Genomic DNA, 20,986 nt, shown 5'->3' on the forward strand with positions numbered 1-20,986 from the left:
TAACTAGCGATGAAGTTAGAAGGGCCTTGCAAGACAGTAAACGGGGGAAAGCGGCAGGAGAAGATGGACTACCATTCGATTTAATCACATATGGTGGAGACAGAATGCTTGAAAAACTAGCGGCCCTTTATACGAACTGCCTATCGACTTCAAGGGTCCTAGAGAACTGGAAGAATGCCAACATTATACTAATTCGCAAAAAGGGAGACGTTAAAGAATTGAAAAATTATAGGCCCATTAGCTTGCTTGCAATATTATATAAAATATTCACCAAGATAATCTCCAATAGAATAAGAGCAACACTGGACTTTAGTCAACCAAGGGGACGGGCAAGTTTCAGGAAGGGATACTCTACAATGGACCACATCCATGTCATCAATCAAGTAATCGAGAAATCCGCAGAGTACAATTAGCCTCTCTATATTTATTTATTTATTTTACCCTCAGGGTTTGAACATTACAGAGGGGAGGGGCATATTACAGACCAAAATTGGAAAAACAGTTGATACAATAACAATAAGAAGCACGAACAATCACCAGCTTATTACAGAAATGAAATGAAACAGCCGCAACTAAGATAAAGCAGAGTAATTTGAACATCTAAAACTAAAACAACAATAAGCTAAAAACAGAAGAACAAATTCAATACAAATAATTAAGCAATGTTAAGCATGTTATTCAAGAGGAATCCTTGAAGCGCGTTGTATCCGTGATAGCTGTAGCTGCTTCTGGCAGCTGGTTCCATTCGGAGGTGGATCTAGGTAAAAATGCATATGAATAGGTTACAGTTCTACAACGAGGAACATCAACTTTTTGGAGCTGGTCAATTCTAGATGAAATGACAGGAGGAGATTTAATGAAGTGATTGCGGAGATGATTGTTGTGATAGTAAATTTTATGAAAAAGAGCGAGCCGGGCTATCTTACGCCGAATTGTAAGTTCTGGAAGGTTTAGTAGTGACTTCATCATGGTAACGCTGGCTGTGCGGTCATAATTGGACAACATGAAGCGAACAGAACGATTCTGCACTCTTTCAAGTTCGTTTATCAGTGTAGTACCACCGGGATCCCAGACGGATGATGCGTATTCAAGTGACGGACGAATGTAAGTCGTGTAGAGAAGCTTTTTAAGTGATGGGGGTGCCATATAGAAGTTTCTTCGAAAGTATCCAAGTGATCGGTTAGCTTTGGTGACGGTGTGCCTCACATGATGGTTCCATGATAGGTTACTACAAATGTTAACACCGAGATATTTGTAAGATGAAGCAGACGCAAGAGGCGTATTATCAATATGATAGTGTGGTGATGCTAATAAGGTGCGAGATACGCGCATTGATTTGCATTTCGATATGTTCAATTCCATGTTCCACGTTTGGCACCAGGAATGGATGGTATTTAAGTCGGTCTGAAGTACGGCAACATCGTCTTGGTTAGCTATTTTCCGATAAATTACACAGTCATCCGCAAATAGGCAAACCTTTGAGGAAATGTTATCGGGTAGGTCATTCATGAAAATTAAAAAAAGTAAGGGTAAGTAAAAGTAAGACCCTTGGGGAACACCCGATAGCACTGGCTGGACTGGGGAGTCAACAGTATTTGCGGAAACAAACTGAGTACGGTTAAAAAGGAAAGCTCGAATCCAGTTTAGAACATTAGGATCTAGATTTAACTGACCGAGCTTAAAAAGTAGTAAATGATGACTAACCTTGTCGAATGCTTTAGAGTATAATCTAAAAAAAATACAGTCTATTGTGAATCCAGAATCAAGTAAATGATGCAGGTCGTTAGTAAAGACTAAAAGCTGTGTTTCGCAAAAAAAATCCTTGCGGAAGCCATGTTGTGAGGGTGTAAAAAACTGGTACGACTCAAGAAAATTAACAAGGTGAGTGAAGATAATGTGTTCAAAAACTTTACATGGAACAGATGTGAGTGAAATTGGACGGAAATTTGATGGATTGTGTGTTGCCCCAGACTTGTGAACTGGCACAACCTTACCTATCAGCCAGTCTTCCGGAAGGTAGATAGCTGCAGGGACTGTGAAAAAATGAATGCCAGAATGATAGAAGAGTATTCAATAGTATTTTTCAAGAATTTTGTCTGATGCTGTCGACGCCACATGATGATGAGTTTTTCAGTTTCTTAATGACTGTACGAATACCCTCAGAAGTAATAAAGATGGCGTCCACGGGCAAGTAATGATGTAATGCTAAGGTATGTTGTGCATTGGTAACTACTGGGCGATAAAAAGCCTTTACAAATGTATCATTTAAGACAGACGCGCATTCTACGTCAGGCACTGGATGTCTTTCCGTTGTTAGCAAAGCTATTGCACTTCGCTCATTGCCCCGTATGACACTCCAAAATTGTCTAGAGTTATTTTTTAACATATCTGGAAGGGTGCGATTAAAAAAACAAAAATTTAGATCGTTTCATTTCAGATAAGTAAGTTGTGGTGGCAGATTTATAAGCTGACCAACGTTTATCTGACCGAGATTTGATAGCAGCGCGATAGAGCCTTTTCTTACGGTTAGAAAGACGGCTTATGTATCTGTTGTACCACGGGGCGCTCGTATTCGAAAAAAAACTTTCTTGATAGGAATGTATTTAAAGGTTAGTTCTGAAATTTTCGTTTTAAATAAGTCCCAGTTGCTTTGCACAGATCGTTCAAGGTAGTCGGACAAGAACTCATCTAAAAAGGAGCATAATTCCTTGTTAATTGCGTCGAAATTCGCTTTTTTGTAGTCGCGTATTGTTTTGAGATGCTTTCGTGCGCGTGAGAAAGGCAGTGAAATCTTTGCCCGAATAATTACATGATCACTGATACCAGGCGTATTAGACACACAAGATACATTTTCCGGTGATGATGTCAAAACAAGGTCAAGAATTGAAGATGTATTCATTTGTAACGCGTGTAGGAAATTGAACCAGCTGTGTCAAACCGAAAGCAGAGGAGATATGAAGGAAACGGCCCGCTTCAGCTGACTTAGGCGATCAATATGAGTACGAATTTGACCATATAATGTTAGGAAAATTGAAATCACCTAGTAGAATGACTGGCGCTTCGGGAAACAAAATGTTTACGTGATTCAGGCAGTCATGAAGGTCGTCACAAAAATTGGAACACCCAGAAGGAGGGCGGTAGCATACACCAATGACAATATTTTTAAAAGCCAGGTTGAGGCAGCACCATGTTGCCTCCAAACGAGACTTTATATCAACAGTGTAGCTTTCAACTTCCACATTTACAGCAAGAAGAACGCCACCTCCACATCGATTAGACCTATCACAGCGAAATACTTTGTATTTTCTTTCACAGCAAAACAGCTCTTCGTTTGGTATTTTATCAGAAAGCCAGGTTTCGGTTAACGCGACAATATCAGCGTTAGAATCGTCGATCAATGCACACATTTCATCTTTCTTCGACAAAAAGCTGCGAACGTTAGTAGAGAGCACAGTCAGGTTGCTATTGTTAGCGGAAGCGCAGCCACCCCTGGCTTTCTGGTAGCTTCCCGAGGAAGCAAGTGCGCGACCAGAACGAAGGTGCCGCGGGGAGAAGTTGGCGGCATTGGTTGCGGGTCCGGGTGGTCCTATATTTCATATACTGCGTCAGTACTGCAATCATAGCCGTAGCATGTTTCATTAGCAATTAACTGGTTATAGCGCAGTTTGAAAGGGCAGTTCAGTTCTTTGGCATAATTAGTTAGTTTCCCTCTAATACGACGAGTGCTGGCTGAAAAATCTTCCCGCATCAACACTTTCAACACTTTCTTCCCGCTTTCCAACACTTGTGCTGTTGCATCCTTGACTATTGACGTTGGAATCTCGCGATAGAGTCTGCTTATTTTAGCCCTCAATGCGTCCGGTGTGGTCGTCTCGCTGCTATACACTCGGTCCTTTACGTAACCCCACAAGAAGAAGTTCAGCCGTGTCATGTTCAGCGACCTTGCAGGCCAGGGTTCAGATCCGTGCCTGCCAATCCACTGTCCAGGAAACACCTTGTCGAGCCGCGCTCGAGACTTACCACCACTATACGCGGGAGCACCATCGTGTCGGAACCACATCTGCCGATAGGGTACAAGTGGAACATTGTAACAGACGTCGTTCACAGGGCCTCCGATGATCTCGTTCGCGTAGCGTTGCGTCATTAGCGCGGCGTCAAAAAAGATGGGTCCCATGATCTTGCCATCAAAAATGTCGCATTGCACTTTAAACGACCACTGGTATTGCTGTCGTGCCTGCGCCAGCCAGTGGAGATTCTTATCACTCCAGTAGTGCGCGTTGTGGAGATTGCGCGTTTCTGGAGAAATTTGCTTCGTCAGTCCACAGCACGCAAGTCAGAAGGTCCGGATCTCGTTCACATTTCGTGAAAATCCAATTGGCAAAGTCAGTTTTTAAAATTTCGGTCGTCAAGCTTTTTATGTAGATGAACATGGTACGGGTGCATCTGACTTCTTTTTTTTTTTTTTAGAATTCTCCAGACCGATGACTTTGAGTTCCTAGCCTCCGCACAGGCGTCGTGCACACTTGCACACTTCCATGACGGTTGGCAGCAAAGAATGCCGAAGCATCCGTTTCGGCCTCTTGGCCTACACTTCCAGTCGTGCGTCGCTTTCTTAAATGACGCTACCCCTATCGCAAAGGATTCGTAGCTTCGCATTATCGTTGACGGACTATATATGGCGCCCTCCGCAATGCCACATGTGGTAAACCTTGGCCGCCTTCCCTCGTCACCGCCCCCAGAGCCAGAATTGTTTTCGCCTTCTGATCACTTGAGAAGGGCATGACTGTCACTTTAAGGAGCAGTTCACCGGCGTGGTACACTCTAAAACGAAATTACATCCTTTGGGTCGTATCTTGCCACACAACGATAAACGTCATCTGTCTTGTCCGCATTTCCTTTCTTTAACGCTGCGAGCCCGGTACTTCCCAGTAACGAGTGGCATGCGTGTTATCAGCATGACATAGCATTCCCGACAGGAAAGTAGCGGGCGCGGCGTTTTCAAGAAAGGAAACGCAAGCAAGGCAGATGACGATTATCGTTGTGTGGCAGATGTACACCCCAAAGGGTTTACCTTTGTCTAAGGGTGTACCGTTGAGATGCCCCGTTAAAATATACGCATCGACAGGTCAAGCAAAAATCATTTTCTAGTACTGCGCCATGACGATACGTACACAGCACGCAAGCGCTTTGCGTAAAGAAGGAACGCGTGCCACGTCAGGGCTTTCAGTACTGAGAAATGCCTTATGCGTAACTATAGCGGGCGAGTGTCGTTAGACGCCGGGCACGTCAGAGCGCGTTCGTCGCGTCCGCCAGTGCGTCGAACCATCGGTCGAACTATAAACGCTGTTTATTTCGCCAACGTGGCGTAACGTGTGCGCGCGTTCAAGTTACGTCTAACTATATGTTTAGCCCTTTAAAAGACGCTACATTTAACACACGAATCATACGTTAAAAATAAAAACTGAGTGCTCACTTTCTGAGGCTTGCACGGTAATTTGCGACGAACTGCGCCAACAGCAGGTCGAGCCTCTCGCGCAAACAGCGCACACTGAACGCTTTCTCAAAAACAATGTTCATATCTTTTATTGCTATGGATTCCCACCGTGCAGGATCCGGTAATGGGCTCCGCGCGTTCACTTCACTCAGCAAAGCCAAATCGTAGGCCATCGAAAAGTACAGCCTTCCGCTGGTCGCGTTTGACGCCGCAAAATTCTTTTCGTCCCGCGCTTTCTCGAACAAACGAGAGCAGGAAGCAAGGCTCCCCGAGTACGCACGCAAGAATCGGATGCGTGCGTACGCGGCGGCCGCGTACGCGTCACGTAGCGTTGGTGTTGCGTTCTGCACATGCGCACTTTGCAGAACGTAACGATCTTACGTACGCCGTTGCGTATGCAACGTACGCAGTACTGAAACTTTATTTATAGAGTCGACAGCACCATGCGCTGGTCGTATACAGCTTCGCCAAAACGCATTAGAGGGACATGGGCCAGCGCAAGGTTTGAGTTTCGATTAACAGAGAAGGAAAGAAAATAACCGTTTCAGTCACTCCTATCTACAAAACGAGAGGAGTGCGCAAAATGATAGTCGAAGTGGGCCGTCATGGTTTCCCTGCTTTTAAATCTCTCCCCCCCCCCTTTCACCCCCGCCACGCTTATGAATGCGTCAGCGGCAGGTTCTCATGCCGCAACCATCAGAAAGCGTGAAGCCCTGTATCGAGCTACCGCCGCTATTGAAGGCAGAACGTGCAGCCGCGTATGCGTCAAAGTCCGCTTGGGAGCGCTTGAGTGTATACCGACGCGCGTGTGCGTGTATATTCCATATTTCGCGGAATTTTGTGTTTTGTCGGAAAAGAACAACGAAGTAAATTTCTGCACGAAATAAGTTATTCATTCCGAGGTTATTTCAGACGGCCTACAACATTATAATTCACGTGTTAGTGATTCGAGCAATAATTAAAAAGCTGACCAAATAAAAACAATTAATATTTAGTGATGAAAAAAAAACTAGTAGATACACATGACTACTGCAAATATGCAGTTGATACGATTTTTCTAGAGATCTTTATTATTTTTTAAAATTAAATCTTGGTCCAAGTTAGCCGGGACACCCGGTATATGACTAGATGACTTATGACTAGATGACCATGCCTTTTGCGTTCTTTCCTCAGAGGCTATCATGTTTTCTTTTGTTCTTTTTTTGTTTTTGTAATACAGATATATCGTAAATTGGGGGTATTGCCCGTCCTGCTTGTTCCAGATTAGTCTGCAGTATGTAATAAATAAATAAATAAATAAATAAATAAATGTGCACACTAGTATATTCATAACGTTTGCGAGCTTCTACGAAGCGTTGTTTATCTAGAGCGCAAATGGAGCGCTAGGAAAAAAAAAAAAAAGCAGTTTATGCGCATGCTGAAGACCTTCCGGTGATTGTGAATGATAGTGGTTTAGCAGGAAACGAACTTCTCGTGTTTTATGTATGTTATATACCGGGTGTTTCAGTGAGCACTTTCAAATTTAAGGAAAATTTTTTGAGGCAGATACGACAATTCAAGTCCATGAGCTGGCCTACTTGAAGAGGCGGACATCACTTGCACAAAAAATTGAAATGCATAATGACTAATGAACAAAATTCAATAACTACGTTTTAACTAATTACCTTATGGCACATATAGAGATTTACAATTTCTAGCCGGGAAGGTCGCAAGGCGGATACACTTGGAACGAATTCTCAGGATGACAGCAGTTTCGAGGTATTAATTACCCAATTTTGCTGAGAAATGCATCGGCGTTACAGTTACTTTTGTGATTCAATGAAAAAAACGAGCTTTTGCTAAGGAAGTAAGCGGAACGACTGTCCATTTTTACCGCAAGTTTGACGGCTCATATCTCGTAAATGGTGTCACACACACAGTTCTTTTCAAGTGGATATGCCTTGCAGTCTCACCTGCTAGAATGTTCAAATTGCAATTCGTGCCACAAGTTAATTAGTTAAAAACTTAATTTGTGATCTTTTGTTAATTATTCGATTATCCTTTCAATTTATTGTGCACGTAATGTCCGCCTTTTCGAGTAGACTAGCTCATGGACTAGAATTGTGCTACCTGCCATAGGCAACTAAAAAAAAAAATTTTTTTAAGTGTTCGCTGAAACACCCTGTATGTCCACCGAGATGAAATTTGTCAACGTTTTGCTCCAGTTTGATGTCTGACTGCGCGCCGCTGACGATTTGAAGTTCGAGAACTGTTCGAAAAATATTCTTATTTACTTATATAGAGGCTATTTGATGGATGCGACAAAGACCGAATCGAATTGAACGAAATTCAATTTTCTTTTTTAAAGTCGAAAGGTTTGAATATCCACACGCCCCTAATTATCAGCACATCCCTCGTATCGACAAGAGTTGCAACCGGCGAAAAGAAACGCCTCCGCGACGAACGGCTCTCGAAGGCGGAAGTGGAACCGTTCTGGCGAACGTGACGCCATTGTCGGCACCGGTGCGGGTTTCGACGGCACGCCGAGCGCAGTGACCTGCAAGCAGCACCTCGCCACCGCACGCACAATGTTGCCCACTCCGCACCCCGTGTTCGGCGCCCTCTTTGCGCCCAAATGGGCCGGCAAAGAAGCGACGCCTAATGAACGTCAAAGACCCGAGATGCCGCCTGTAGGGCGCTTGCCGGAATCCCATCGCTCGGATCACTGATTCCATTCGTCTACGAGCCACTCCTCAGGGTCCGCTGACATCCGGCGGGGTGCACGTGCGAGCTCGAAGCGCCACCTGTGTTCGCGGACGTCAGTGACACAAGCGAAGCCGATTTGGAGGAGGGTCAGCGGAAGGCATGAGGCCCCTAGACCGCCTACTTTCTGGGGTCACTGCCGATACATCTGTTACTGGCCACATTGTCTTGTCTGTCCCTTATTTCTGCTCTCTCAGCTTTCTTTTAAATCGTGAATTCAAAGGAGAGCTTTGCGCCTACAGAAGGTCGCCGCATACACTCCTCCGGAATAAAAAAAAAAAAAAAAAAAGAAAGAAAGGAAAGCGGTGTCTTCCTGAGCGGTACTTATCCAAGATATGCGTATAGCGTTATATTCAATTTCGACTTGCTTTGCTGTTGGGGCTGTTTTGTACACATGCTGCAGAAAGAGGAATGTTTGCCTACGTGTATGAAATTTCAAACAACGGATATATATTATATTTCACATTCCATACACGTAATCTTTCCCTCTTGTGTGCGTCCTGTACTTCCTCGTGTTTCCTGTTGTACGTGTTTGGTACAATACCAGGCCACGGTCGCCCAGTACATCGCACTATCTCCGCGATCGCGACCCAGATTTTAACGGGATAGCGTTAAGGGCCCCGTGTCGCAGAAAATCCGGCATCGGCGTCCAGCGTCGGACGTCGCTTCGACAGAAGAAATTTCGAACCACGCATGCCCTCCAGGTGGCGCAAGGAAATTTCCGCACCAATTTAACTTTTTCCAAGTAAAATACGTAAGTACGTAGGAAAATCGTAAAGTACGACTTACGCACAACCTACAGACATGATAGCGTCGGATTGTAATTTGAATATACGAGAAAATATAACTCTGTTACGCGGAAACTCAAACACAAGCCAACGCGATAGCGTTTTTCAGCTGCGGTTTGAGGTCGGTCTTAGTAGGAGGGGCGCGGCCCCCTCGGTTCCTTGCACGCCATCAAAAACAGAACCACAAAGCTCGTCTTCGTGCGTAGCATTCGCCGCCAGCGTTTCCCGGTGCAGATTACGGTTACAGCTGCAGTTGCCGGGAAGCATGAGAAGCACTCAGGGATCTTTGAATGCTATCGCGTCCCATTCTTAAAGGCGAACCTCTAGCGTTCTCCCAATTTTTTGGCCATGGACAGACCTATACTGCCCCTATAATGCTATGCATTAAACAACAGCGCACACACGTAAACCTTACGAAGCACTTAGTGACACTGAAAATGGTCTAAGAACACGACTAATAAGGAAGGCAGAGAAAAGAACAGGCCTGCATGTATCAGAACATTCTCGATTCTTGTAGCCGATGCTGTCCGTGATTCTGTCCACGGAACCTTTCGTAATCAGATTGTATGCGGACGCGAATGGTGTTGGTCATTCCAGAACTTGCGCGCGCACCAGCTGGAACGTTCCACGAGTCGAACAGCCGTCGCGTCTGACCTGCATATCAGATTTCGACGATAAGCAACTGTGCTCGCCGCTATCGTTGTGCTTCGAGTTCCATTTGGTTTCTCTGGGCACATGAGTTCGTTTCGTGGCTCAGTTTTGCTGCTATGCTCTTCACCGTCACTGCAACGTGACATCTACTGTCATCGGGAATGAGCCAGGCATTCGGTGCGCTGCTCTTTCGCCCATCACCACAGTCCTGGTGGCCTTCACACCTGTTTCATCATGGCTACCTGCTGGCATTCAACACCTATTCGGCCGAACGAACCATCCGACCCGCGACTTCCTGAAGATGAAGGCGGCACTTGTACCAGACTGCGCCTCTTTTCTCCTGTCGTCAACGCCGGGCCACTGTCCGAGTGCGAATCGAGTAGCCTGGGAAAAGAGGAAACATGCACGCTTTCGCATCGTACTACCACGGACGCGGCAACAACAACCGAAGAAGTGCTCGAAACGGGCTCTCTGGAAAGGCTTAGCTCGGACGTGAGCGGCCACGACTTCGCGGTGGGCGCAGCCAAGCCGTTCGAGCGCAAGCGCTACCGGCGCCGGCTCACCGCGAGGCTCGTGTGCGCCTTCTGCGTGCTGCTGCTGGTCGCCATCGCGGTCTGCCTCGCCTGCGTGGCCATGCTGCTGCACGTCGAGCCTCCGCGTGGAGTCCTGGTGGCCGTCGAAGGCTCCCTCGAAATGTTCCCCGAGAGCAGCAACTACTGCGTGGTCGGCACACCTGCGGTGATCTCGGCCTACAAGTCGGATGCGGTGAAGGACCTCGAAAACAAGCTGGATTCCATATACGGGAATCAGTCCGTGGCCAGCAGGTACAGCGGTTCACTGGTCGAAGACTTCAGGTGCCTGCTGCGTCCTGGCCGCGACAGCGTGCGCATCCAGGTGGACTTCACGCTGTTCTGGCGGCGGCGACGCAACCGCTACGGGGTGCTGTCCGCCTACCCAGCCACGGACGAGGTTGCCGATGCCCTGCATGAGGCGCTGACGCTGTCCGGCCGCTGGCTGACCGGCTTTCTGGTCGACCTGGACAGCATCGCTGTTGGCGACAGCCGGACGATCGCCTAGCGATCATGTCGCTAGCGTGCGAGCTTGCCTATAGGAGGGCCTCTTCCCACGTCTTCAGAAGGAGCTGGTGAGGGCACCAAAATCTCGCGCCGGCCCAAGGCCTGCGTCACAGAGAAATACTTCCAAGAAACTCTGTGACGATACGAAGGCTACGCTTTACGATTTCGCATACGAATAAAAATTCACTAACGTTTGGTCTTTAAAGAAAGAAGTGCTAGTGTCAGTATGGTCACTTTGGGTGTTTTAATGTGCACCTGCCGGTGCACGAATGCATTTTGTTAACAAGCTGCCTGCCGAAACGTTGCCGTCAATATCTGTAGCTTGAGCTTGAGATCTTTGCAGAGTATACATAACATTTGTGGTCTTTCTGACGACAAAGGCAGTTTTCTTAGTTGCAGGAATGTTCTTTTATATTAAGATTCCTGCAAAAAAAATATCGATGTTAACTCGCGCTCTACGTTAGACCTCGTTTTGCCACCAGAGAACGAATTCTTTGACCAGTACTTGATGGCCGTACGTACGTCTTGCAGAAAACACATAAGGCGGCATATAGATAACCAGGGCAGGCATTCACAAAATATTTTACGCTAGATTTGTTCGTAAGAACAGGTCGCAACCAACACTAGTGCGAAGGCGGCTGGCCGATGGCAAATATCATTTACGAACGAAAAGGTTTGTGAATTCAGACTCAGTTCTGTCTTAAAGCTCGCATTTTATTCGAATGAGTCTTGATCGTATGATTCAATAAGCAAACTGGCTAGCAACCGTATACAGGTGGTTACTTTTGAGCTGTTATTTTTGTTTTCTGTATTACCTGAAATTTAGTTGGCAACTTCAAATGCATTGCCAGTTTTACTCGATGCTTTGTGTGCACTCACGAAATATAAATAATATAAATATAAAAATGACAGCGCTGGCTGGTGATATTGTGAGTCGGTCCATATATAACGTCGCAGTCAAACAAATTAATATATTTATTCGAATATAGGTCTGCCCCGTTTACAGGTTGATAACTGAAAGGTGGAGGGCTAGCAAATAATAATAAAGAAATGATCAAACTAAATTTGCTTTAAAATATTGTTAAATGCAAAAATCAACATGACTTTGTTTTGCGACGCTGATCTCAGTTACGTTGTACCATTCTGGTGAAATACAGAGAAAAACAGCTCTTCCGCTTTAGTTTTTGACTCGTCAACGTCGTGCCCCGCTCACTTTTCACCGTAGGCCCCACACGAACAGGTTTCTGTGTTACGTAATGTAACGCTATTATCCGGGGGCCCATTTTGCAACCTTATGTACGTTTGTAACAGTGATAATGATTTTAAAAATGTGCTGGCAGTCCAAACGATGGCAGTCCCATATAGCAGATATAGAACATAAGGGGGCGGCAATAAGTAAGCGTGTCACGACAGTCGTCAACCGGACAACGCTTTGGCGTAAATCGTTGCCGTTACCATCACCACCATTGCAATCTGCGCAGTCGCAGGCCCTTTTGCTGGATGAGGCAGTGGCAGTACAGTAATTCTACGCTGAAAACTTGTATAGTACATTGCTTACATAAGTTGAATGTGGTTGCTGCTTCTGCGAAGGCAGCAAGGCGTTGAAAAAAAACGCAGGTATGAAGGTACGTTGAACCGAGCGCCCTAAATGTTTGCTTGTGGTACGTGTGAGCCGAGTTGGTGAGTTATTTTTCTTTATGAGCAAGGTAATGTGACGAATGCAGGGAGGCTTCTGTAATGCTGTCGCTATTGGCAATATATCCTGGCAATATATCCACCTACGTTATAAAGCTGTTCGCATGCACTTAAAACGAGCCATTCTTTCCGTGTCGTCTATTGGCGCTCTTTAGTGGTGTTTAGCTTCTTTCGTCAGCAGCATGAAATTGATAGATCAAAGAAACATGGAATGAAGCAGTGTAGTTTGGAGAGTCAAGCGGGATGTAGATTGCTTGCGCGAGGAAAAAAAAAATTAGATACCCAAGTTTCTAGAGTGAAGCCGGCAGAGAAGCTTCCAATGGCGAACATATAACGCTTTTTGATTTTTACTGGGAACAATCTTTTAATACTTGTGTAGTACACATGGCGCAACTCGGTTTATTGAGATTGTTATCTCAAAAACTAAACATCATGAGTGACAAATCGTTATGTCCAGGTGGCTCTACAAAAACAATAAGCTTTCTTACAGCGAAGCTGTATTGGCTAGGTTCTGAAAAAAATTGCGTGCGTCTGCCCAGCCGTGTAGGTCGAGAATTTCGCCCATACGTGGGCCGATCCCGAAGATAGTGCAATGCCGGGCCGACCGCGGCGGAGGTGAAGCAGGCCTTAAGCATTCCGCCAACTTGCAAAAGTAAGTTTAATATCTTAGGTTCAAATACAACCCGTATCAGATATTAAGCTGATAAGAACAGATACTACACTTTTACTTGCGTCGGCCATGTCTACGTTCACACCGCCCTCTCTTTGTCAAAACTCATTTTTGGTGAAATTTTGGTGAAGCGACGGAACGAGGTTAATCTCATTCAGGTTGGAAAGGTTTGGATTGAGATGTTACACTGAAATGAATGTGCCGACCGCGCGACACCAGTCGTGTATCGATTTGACGTTCGGCAAGGACGCGGCTAGTGTGCAAGTGCAACCGATTGCAGTACATCGCAGTGACCACGAAGCACCGGTCGCCATGGTGACGAAGTAAGAGAAATAACAGACGAGAACAACAACGAAGTTATGTGTATGTCACTTTATTCAATCAATATAGTTAACACACAGTACAGCTTTGCTGGTCATATCCTCCTTCACAGAGTGGAAGGACACTGAATATTTTATTATTCACTTCGAGCCGTATGTTTTAATTGCGAAATTGAACACTCTCGACCTCACATTTGACTGGAAACATGTTCGCATGTTTGTTCGTAAAACCATTTTGATCTCGAAGCTGTTATTCGTGCAGATGTATGCAAAGTGAACGGAAACCTTGTGTCACTGCAATGTGAGCGATCCAACCTGAAAGCGGACGGTACTCCGATCGAGGATTTCGGAGGCCTTGCCGGGTTGCTCGATTGTCTAAGCTAAAGGAACAGCCTCGTAAAGCGACACGGTATTGGTACACTAAACTAGCTTTCTTAACTACCTGAACTAACTGTTAACTTATAACTTCACCAATTGACGTAAAATACTAACTAAACTATAACTAAGCAATCCATCTAACTAAAGTAACATACAAAACTAGCTTATTTGCTAACCTAATCAACTAATATCTAATTAAACTAACTGAACTTACAAAATATACTAAACAAATAACTAACTAAATCATACGTGTAAATAGACAGCCGACCGAACGCTTTTGTGCGAGCTAGGAATGCTACTCGGAAGTCCGTGCAAGTCCGTCACACAACGTGCTGCCGTGTTTTACTTAAGCACAAATCCATCGCATGCGAAATTATTGTGCTTAAAGTTCCGGTTGCATGTTCAGTCTGCAAACATGCCGAAACGATTGTGGAAAAGGCGCCTTTCCTCGTGAAAGATTTGCATGATCGCGCAGCCCGGCCATCTGACGCACCAAATCGATTCCCTCCCACGTACGCCAGCGCCTTTTGTGCCACCTTGTGTCCCTATATATGAAACTTTCGGGGAAGCTTCCGGGCCACTGAACGCCACTGCACTTTGTAGCACACATTAAGGCGGAATATCTCGAGAGTGAGGCGAGTATGGCGATTTCTGCTAAGCGGACTTGATTCGAATAGCTCGGCTCTAAGTTTGCATCTGTATTGTAATTTGTAAGGTTGTATTTGCCTTTGTAATATGGGCCTCATACTGAACAATTAAACAAGTTATTTAGGGAATCTGTTAAATAACTATGTGGACATGGTGATTTCTTATGCAGAGAAATTAAGCCTCTTCATCCATAAGTGCATTTCAAAAGGTGAAACTGAGCTATCTAGAACCAGAGATTTGAAAAAGTGTCTGCTGGAGCAAGCAAGCAAGTAAGCAAGCAAGCAAGCAAGCAAGCAAGCAAGCAAGCAAGCAAGCAAGCAAGCAAGCAAGCAAGCAAACAAAAATGAGTAAATACATGAAAAAGAACGGGCGGTGTATGCGCGAAGGATACATGCACTATTGACTCATTTTGATTAGCTTCCTTTTACATACTAAATATAGGAAAATGAATGCAATTTTGCTCCAAAGCTACACCGCACGGACTCTCACATTCTTGCCACGCATCAGTTAAGTAATGTGTTCATCGTATATGTTAATATTAGCACATCAATCAGCTGCATTTGTACTTTGTGAGGTTTATAAGAGCTGTCACTGTATGTCGTTTCCCTGCTTGCTTTTGTTGAGCAAATTTAGCGTTTTGCGTACAATTAATACGCCAGGTAAGAGGAGTAGCCTGTGATTGAAGGCTAGCCAGGTGGGGAAGGCGTGCTGATGTTTTAACAGCACCCTAAATTTTTCACGCCTATCCCTTCAACACGCGCGAGCGCGCGCGCGCGCGCACACGCACACGCACACGCACACGCACACGCACACGCACACGCACACACACACACACACACACACACACACACACACACACACACACACACGTTTTTGGTTCTGTATTGATGACAGAGGAGATGAGGCTCCCCTACACCCGGAAAATTTCTGGCTACGTTAATGGCAACAATCGCGGCCAACATTTTACGCAGCTCACCATAATGAAAAAAGGAACGAAAGAAAAGGCGAGCAGTGAGATTTTGCTTTGCCGCTACATTAGCCGGAAAGTGTGGTGGTCAGAAACACGTAGGAGGAAAATGTGCGAATGACTTGCATCGTCGTTTGCGTTCCGTTCCATGGATGGGAGCCCGCTTTCTCACGGTGGACAGTGCCGTGACAGCACGGCAGTTTTGGCAGCTTTACGCAGCACAGCCCGCACAGCATCCACGCACAGCCTTGTCGCCTCATTGTGATTGCCGATCGCGCCTGCGTCAAGGGACCCCTTTCTCCCCACCAGGCCCTGACAAGTTCTGGCGGCTCGCTCCTCGCGCGACCATTAGCTGCACCCAGTACGGCTTCCCTGAAGTACACAGCATTCATCGGCGCCGTTTACGCCCGTGCGTGCGCTGCGGTCATCGGGCCACATTGTTTGCGTGGGCGGATTCGGTGAATGGACGGGTGTTTTCCCGCTGTGCAGAAAGCGCGTGAGTGGCCGCGATCGCTTGTTTGTTTGTTTTGCTCGTGCGACCGCGTTACTCGGCGGCCGCCCTTTTCTCTCTCGCTCTTCCTCGTGAGAGCAGGCTTTTTTGGTTCCGTGCTGTCGAGCCTCTTCTTCCAGTCTCTCTCTCTGTCTCTCTCTCTCTCTCTCTCTCTCTCTCTCTCATTTTTCGAGTCCCTTGCCCCAACACAGCGGTTGAGGTGTTCGCCGGTGCGTGACAGTTACCGCGCTCTTCCTCTCTTCATAGCCACTTGTGCCAGCCGCTAATGAATTCCAACGCCGCCATTCGAAGCGTGCCGCGCGTGTCAATCGCAATGGGACGTCGCACGGGGAAAACGCCAGGAGCGCGCGCTTCTATATTGAGAGAGCAGTGTGGTCCCCGCCAAGGCTGGAGATGCGAGCAGTAATTACGCGTTCATATTGTGTGTGTGTGTGTGTGTGTGTATTGGGGGAGGGGGGCATTGTACTTTGCGCGCGCGCAGAGGGTGTTGTGTGCTGCCGGTACCTGCAGCCGCGGAGCGCACGATTATGCCGACTATACCAAATATACGGGATGTCGCAGCCATCGCAGAATGCGGGCTCTCTTGATGCTTCTGTGAAAACAGGAGCGTTGGCCTTGTTGGTGACTACGCTTTTCGGGCCGTTCAATGTGGAAAAAGAAAAAAAAAACGTTCTTCCTCTTCTGCTGTTCACCTTTTGCGGTGCTTTGTCAACAAGCCCGCGTGGCTTTAACTGGCTTATCCTCGCGACGTAAAATGAGAAGTGGCAATGAACTTTGCTTAAGTATCTCAGTTATTGCCAGCCCACTTGTGTACACGTGTGTACAATCTTTTCTTATTTAGTCTTCTTTGTTTTTGTTCGCAGGTGGTTTACGCGCTACGAGCAAAGCGTATACATATATATGCTATGTTGGGACGACACGGAGAGTGACTGGGAGTCGTTCGTTTTATGCCCTTGAGAGACGGTGATGCGCCTTCTGCCGTTATCGCAGTGTGTGTGCTTGCACTGGCGCCTGAGACGCAATAAGCAGAAAAAACATGGATGCAGTTGGGTTCGCCTTACGTAAATAAACCATTTCTTGCGCTGATCATCGTGCACGACGAGCGAACTCACGAAAATGTCGTCCCCAGTCTGGCCATAGGTGCTTGCGGTTTACCAAACACTTTTCGCTACTCACTGGATGATTTCGTGGCGTTTCGTTTACACGAGCAGACTAGGCGCAGTTGACAGCATTCGTGTGCTAACCGCGAAAACGGCTAGGCGCCTCTGGAAGGCTCCCCCAGAACGACACTGTCCGCTAACCATGGTTATCACAAACAGCGTTTGACAATCGTCTAGTTGCGCTTGATCGAGGGTAAAAAAAGAGAGAGAGAACGAGATAAAGGACAGAAAGAAACGAAAGAGAGAAAGGAAGAAAGAAAGAGAAAAGTCACAAGTAAGCACGGCATCATATGCATTCAGCATACGCAAGTCACCCTTGTCTGACGCCGTTATCTTTGGATAATTCCTCTTATTGCTCATTCTATTTCCCTCCTATTCTATCATCCTTCGTACCTATTTTCCAATTGCCTAGTACAGGGTAGCCAACCGGTAATATCCTCCAGTTGCCCTCCCTGTCCTTTGCATATATGTCTCTCTCTCTTTCTCTTTGTTCTAAGGGGAGCAAGCAACTTTGGGGGAGAAAGAGGGGTTGTATAGGAAAAGAAAGTTAAACGAATTTGTATGATTGCCCTGTTGACAAAATAGTGCAAAACTGAATGAAACACGACATAAACAAGTGTATGCCGAAGGAGGTATTGAACTGCACCAAGTGCTTCGTGCTACATGCGGGTGGATCGTCAATGTTTCCTTTCATGAAGGTCAGAGGTGCGCGTAAGTTCGTTCTCTTTCTTTTCACATGCACTCATGGTATAATGTTTATCGAAGTGTGATTGGACCGCGTTCGAAACACGGTCTGCGCTTCGGGCCCGCTGTTATCTGCAGAAAATTGTGCTGGCCGTCGGAGGATGGGGCCTTCCGAATGCGCGCCGAATGCGTGGTTGCAGCGGCTAGTGTTTCCGGAGGCACGCAGTTCGAAAGGAAGTCGTGACGCTCCCCAGTCGCTTTTCTGTCGCCGTTGGTTTGTTTGATGCTTAGCTACGCGTACTCCCTGTACGCGAATGTGCAAGACGCCCGGGCGGAATAATTTCCGGCCTATAGCTTTCCAGGCTAAGCCCGCCTTGAGATACGACGAAGGCGACATCCAAATGTATGATAGTGACAATGGCTTTATATATATATATATATATATATATATATATATATATATATATATATATATATATATATATATATATATATATATATATATATATATATATATACAAGCGCGCGCATTCCGGCCTTGTAACTAGTGTTCTTGCTATGACGGCGTCTCTGGCGTGCGGCAGAGGGCGGCGTAAGCAATCACTTGGACCACGCGTGAGGCGCGTAATCCTGCAAGCGTGCACGTTGGCTGCAAAATCGCAATACTGGCGAGTTTGCATGCTAAACATGTGATTGTCGAGCATCACGGAGTAATTTGACTGGTTCATCTGGACCTATATCGGGTAACATCTTCCCTGTCACTGCCTCTTTAGCACTCCTTGCTTCGCGATCAATCCCACTAATTACTAAGTACAGGACGCGTGAATATATCAATTGGTTCGATATGTACAACATTTCGCACATTTTCACTCGCTAATAGAGAAACCGCTTACCAGATTATCTCCTGACTAAACATTGTAACAGGGGAGAGTATGTCATTAAACGAGGATAGCTTGGCAATATTAAATAGATTCTACTAGATAATCTAAAGAGGGGATCATCTTTATATAACCTCCAGTGATGCAAGTTGCAAAGCGTTTACCAAATTACTGTCCATCCGCACTGTATCAAGTGTTAGCATTTTCTCTCAACATTGTGTGCGTTCACTCGAAGAGTGAGTTTTCTCTGCCTTGGCGTTTGCGAAAGCTGTCATTGTTTCCTCCTTTCACTAAATTGGAATCGCGAAGATTCCAGGTGTCAGCAGGAACCGAATAAATGTAACTTTCTCGAGTTCGATGCATAATAAAGTCATAACAATAGTTGATACATGAAACGTCCCAAGACGGCACCCTGTGCTATACACGGAATGTTGCAGTGTAGTCGAGGGCTCCGGACTGGTTTTGACTGCCTAGCATTTGTTCCCGTGCACCCATATGCACGGGCCTTTTTGCACATGCTGATTCCGTCGGGGTTCGACCTCTGCTGACGGTAGTTTAACCCGCGACCTCGTGCTCGCTCGCAGAACGCCGTATATAGCCGCTCACCTACCGATGCTCGTTTTATCGGATTCCCAGCAACACATAAATAATAGATAAATGTTGTAGTTTTTATCGAATGCAGTTTTTTGTAAACTTTCAATTGCGCACATAGAGTTGTAGTTACTTGATACGCAGTGTATATTTTATTGCATCTAGGTTCACTGAGTGCAGAATTGAAGGGACTCTCGATTACTTCATAAGATAAGGCAATATAAGTTTTTGTTTAAAAAAATAAATAAAGGGAAAAAAAGTGTATACATTGTCACTGATCTCTGTTCGACGAACTACGCCAGATTCTCCAGCGTGCCTTGAGCAGACTGGCCTGCTCAAGCACTAGCCCATCATCCCAGAAAAACACACGAGCTATTTCCGCAGTACACCCGAAGGCGACAGACTTGAGTGCCCGGCCGCATAACCCGCTGCGCCTTGCCCATAGTGAGCGTGATCGACATGAATTCTCGTCTTCTCTCTCCCTACCATTTCCACCTTCCATTCCCCTCGTGTAGGGTATCAACCTGAACAAGGTCTAGCCAGCCTCTCTGCCTCTCTTTCCATCCATCTCCCTCTCTCTCCACCGTTTCGTTCTAAAGATGGCATATGATCAGTCTGTTCGAGTCTGCGGCAGGTGAGTTTGCAAAACACTTCCTTCTCTCTTCCCAACGTCGAATCCAGGTGCCGTGGCTTTTCATGCTGCTTTAGTCCTGGACATGGCTGGGCTGCGTAATAGGATTCACGACAGGTATTTCAACACAATGAGCGTTCTCCGAGAACACTACTCGACAGTTGCGCCGTGTTCTCACGTCAGCCGAAAGCAACGCATCTCGCGGACAAAAATCCGGGCCGCGCTGCATACTATAGGCGTCCAAGCTGCAGCGAGCGCCCGTTTCTTATACTTTAGGTCAGGATCTAAACGCTTGGGCGTATCGACCGGTGCTGAGGAGCGTTGTTCCTTTGCTTCAGTTCGCATCTGTTTGAGGACGAGAATGCATTTCGCTGTTGTATCGATCCCTCGGTGTTGCTTAGCACATAAGGAGCCTGGTTGTTTCCCTTCATTCAAGGGGACATACTCTCTATTTCGTGTGCGTCTTCCTACATTTCCCTGGAAACCAGCATTATACGCCAGAAGAACGAAAAGACAGCAAAATAACCATAACAAAAAGGACGACGGCGTGTCTTTGCAGGTGAGACACATTGACACACGTTATCCACCACGTTGCACTTTGGCTGTGACTTTCTCCTGCTGGGCACGAGGTTTGTGTTCGACTCCCGCCTGCAGTAGCCGTGTTCCAATGGTTAACAAATGAAGAAACTCTCTAGTATGCAGAGCTTTCGGTGTTCGTTAAAGGAGTCCAGTTGGTCGATATTAAACCGAATCTCCTCGCTGTGACATTTCTCATAGCCTTCTGTGCTGCCTTGGGACACGCCATTAAATAAATAAATAAATAAATAAATAAATAAATAAATTCGACCAAGTGAAGATCATGTTGAATGCGTGTAGCAAGAGGCGTGTCGATAAAGGATGACGCGCTGCTAGGAGCCGTGTAGGGCTGCCCTGCACGTATTAAATTTGTCTCAATGGTGCGTGCGGGCGTGCTTGAATATTTCGCCGGACCAGACCAGGAAACGCTTGGTTTCAAGCTCACCATGCACTTTCGTGTTCTTGTGCTTTTATTAACATCATCGATAGTTGATGTGTGTAGGAGTCAGTGACGCGCCGAAATTGT

The 20,986-nt window shown here is 46.1% G+C and overlaps 1 pseudogene; it reads right to left on the minus strand.

Moving 5' to 3' along the window:
* Positions 1 to 13,008: 13,008 nt before the first annotated feature.
* On the minus strand, positions 13,009 to 13,187 carry LOC126536070 (U2 spliceosomal RNA; annotated as a pseudogene).
* Between the last annotated feature and the right edge of the window lie 7,799 nt (positions 13,188 to 20,986).

This window comes from Dermacentor andersoni, chromosome 4, assembly GCF_023375885.2.
Source record: "Dermacentor andersoni chromosome 4, qqDerAnde1_hic_scaffold, whole genome shotgun sequence".
Lineage (NCBI taxonomy): Eukaryota > Metazoa > Arthropoda > Arachnida > Ixodida > Ixodidae > Dermacentor > Dermacentor andersoni.